General features: G+C 45.3%; 1 protein-coding gene across 2 annotated transcripts in view; it reads left to right on the top strand.

Moving 5' to 3' along the window:
* Nucleotides 1-368: 368 nt before the first annotated feature.
* Nucleotides 369-3221, top strand: part of SOX6 (SRY-box transcription factor 6) — a 368901-nt gene continuing 366048 nt past the window's right edge. For both annotated transcript variants that reach the window (XM_031061341.1, XM_031061338.1), the window contains exons 1-2: nucleotides 369-481; nucleotides 621-800. The gene's annotated coding sequence lies outside the window, so the exon portion shown is untranslated. The remainder of the gene's footprint in view (nucleotides 482-620; nucleotides 801-3221) is intronic.

Genomic DNA, 3221 nt, shown 5'->3' with positions numbered 1-3221 from the left:
GCTCGGGGGCACCGTTCCGAGGCAATCCTTGCCGGTGCAAATCCCCCGAGGCTTCTCTCCGCCAGAGCGTGGAACAAAATTGCCGGTTCCCCTGAGTTTTTGTCAGGCTGTGCTGGCGCTCGGGAGCAGGTAAGGCGGCTGCTGGCTGCCAGCGATCCCCGCTGCACTTGCAGCGAGCAGCAGGAGCCGGTGGAAGTGGGAGTGTGGTCTGCTCTTCATTAGGGAGGGGGGAACGGACCCTGGAGGTGATGTAGTGAAACACTTCTACTCCCTTGCATTGTGTTTGTCACAGACCACGGGCGCTCTCCTTTTATAACATTCACTTCAAGCGTTCTCAAACCCAACCGGAATAAGTTCTGATCCTCCCCTTTAGTTTACATTGGGGTTGTCAAAGGATTAAATAAATGAAACTTTATTTGACCGTGGAGTTTACAGACCCTGGGATCCCTGCGCGCTCTGGCCTTATTCTAATTCTATAGCGGTAATTACCCTTCGTTTCTTTAAGTGCAATAGATTTATTGCCTTAGAGACTATGCACAGTTTGATTGAATTATTCATTTTTTTTTCTTTGGTGTAGACTGCATCTGGGGACTGATGTGACGTGTAGATTTTTTTTTCAGGAACAAAGGGAATGTGGAAATGAAAGAGAGAGGGAGAGAGAGGCTGGCAGATGTGATGAGATGCGGTGAAGGTGTATCCAGCTTGGCACTCCCACTCCTCTCTTCTCCTCTCATTGCAGCCCTGGGTGACTCTCAGGCTAACACAAACAGCTTTTCTTCCGCAGCCTGCCCTCTGTCACTGTAAGTACAACAGCCTTCTCTTATCAGCATGCAAATTCCAGCCACTCACTACCTTAGCCTGGTGTTTGCACTTTAGATTTACAGAAGGGACCTTTAAAATGAACTTTCCGAGACAGGAAGGGGTTTTCATGTCGAACTTGCTTTTATTTTCTTTGTAAAAGTTTATGTGGTTTTTCCAGTTCTCTCTTCCCCCCCCTTCCCTTTTTTTTTTTTTTTTTTTTTTTTTTTGAACGGCGGGGGCGTGGAGCGGGGAGATTGTTGCTGCGGCTTTTTCCTTCGCTATCAAGATGATGCACAGTTTAAAATGAAATTAAAATCTCCTTGATCCTTTTTTCTGCCAAGACAATACATTTTGTTGGCAGATGACGCTGTAAGGAATTCAGAGTTTTTGTTTTCAGGCAGATCTTTAGCTTTGAGTGTTACAAAATGCAAACGTCCCCTAAATTTGGAGGAGTTCGTCAGAGGTTCTTGTTCTAGGGGAACTCGTATCAGCTGATGGGTTTGCTTTTGAAGAAACGTGCAGTAATTTACTTCTATCTAGTCTAACAAAACTTTTCCCCAATCAGATTATCAGGCTTTAACTTCTTTTCCTTTAGCTTTCTCTCAGATGCTGTTGATTATTTCGCAAAAGTTTCTCTGAACATCTTTAGCAAGCCTGTAACAAGCCTTCATTGTCGGACAGTGTCCGCAGAGGGAATTTATAAACATGCCTCTTAATTGTCCGGTATTAACTGGGGTGAGAGGGCAGTTTAGAAGCGGGTGAATGACTTTTAAAGTGAAATTTCTCGCCCTTTGAATCCAAAACTTCTGAGACTGTTCCGCCAACTCTGCAGGAGTTGCAGGTTTGCTGCTCAGGTTAAGGATGCGGTACGTACAACTTAGCACACAGACAGGTTGCCTCGCTTGTTGAACATTGCTTTACTTTAAGGCATTTGGTGAGACACACGGCGCAAAATGCCATGACAGCTGTGCCCAGGTAAGTGCCCCGAGCTGATGTGAGCGCCTGCGGTCCCTTCCCTGTGCAGGCATCCCCAGCAGGTCAGCATCCCTCCTCAACATCTGCCTGCCTTTAGCCCTCATGAAGCCAAAGCGAGGGCAGTCATTCCAAACGCGGTTTCTAAAAGTGGGGTGACGGTCCAAGTGAAAGCGTTTTCTTGTTTCTCGGCACGTGTATACGGATCCGCACGGCGGGTGTTCACTTATGCAAACAAAGAGGGCATCACAATTATCCCGGTGCAGCGCGCACACACACACACTCACATTTGCATACAATGCCCAAGGAATCCTCTTTTCCTGCCGCCGAGAAGTTGCCGCTCTCCGGCGCTGAGTTACATCTGTAACTTAATTGATCACACAGGGGAAGCAACAAGCTGGGGAGCGTTCCTTGCGCTCCGCATGGCAGCGTGGCCGCATCCCTGCCGTGTCCTGCCCCAGCCCAGTGTCATTCCCTGCACTGGAATTTCGGGTGTGCAGCGGGATGCTCCCCCGATTTGGAGCTAGGGGGGCGGTTAGATTCATCTGATGCCTTAATTATCTCTTGTCCCATTCCCGCTTCGTATTTAATAAGGCACTACATTTGAGGAAGGCTTGGGTTGTTTTTTTCCTTTCTGTTTCTTGGAAGAAAAAAACTTCCAGCAACAAATTACTAGAGTTGCAGACTGAGGCAGACTATTCGTCCTTGTATTCTGATTTATATCTCTTTTCTTACATAGCTCATTTAAATTTTTTAAAAATCTTTTTTGCGTGCCAAAGCTACACTAGTTGTGCAAAAGTCAAGGTATTTCCTTTACTTGCAGCAGGTTTAAATGTGTTACAAGGAATGCGTTAGTGGCTAATCACGGGAATTCTTATAATTGAAGATTAAAAATGACAGAGTAGTATCTCGAAAGGCAGCTGTTTACTGTTGTGAATTTCATACACCGGGTAACTGCAGCAAGGTGAATACTTTGAATTAGCCGAATGCAGGTGAATACAAACTCAGTATTTACAACCATACAATTTCCCCTTATCTCTGAATGTCACTTTTTTAGTGTGTTTTATTAAAATTGAAAGAATGTATGAGAATTAGCTACTATGCCCTCATCAGCTAATTTGACGGTAAAGCTTTACTAGATAATTATAAAGTTCTATTTCAAGGTGCTTGCTACTTGCCGAATAGGACTTGGTTACTCCTTTTATTGTAGTGGAATTGCCAAAAATGTTGTATAAAACAGGTCCGCTATTCCAAGAGGTTCTGACTTATAACTCCTCTTTTCTGAACTCGGCTCAAGAGGGGCGATAGTACCTCGGATAGCAGAGGATGCAACGTGCATACCTCCAGCAGTGTGTCGAGTTTTACAGCTTGTTAACAAAATGAGTCAGAGCCAGGTCATATCTGTCCTGTGCCATCGCGTTAATGTTCAATTTTCATCACGTCCTGCT

Source organism: Geospiza fortis, unplaced genomic scaffold (genome assembly GCF_000277835.1).
Source record: "Geospiza fortis unplaced genomic scaffold, GeoFor_1.0 scaffold327, whole genome shotgun sequence".
NCBI lineage: Eukaryota > Metazoa > Chordata > Aves > Passeriformes > Thraupidae > Geospiza > Geospiza fortis.
The sequence above is the reverse complement of the archived record's forward strand: the minus strand, read 5'-3'. Positions and strand labels throughout refer to the sequence as shown.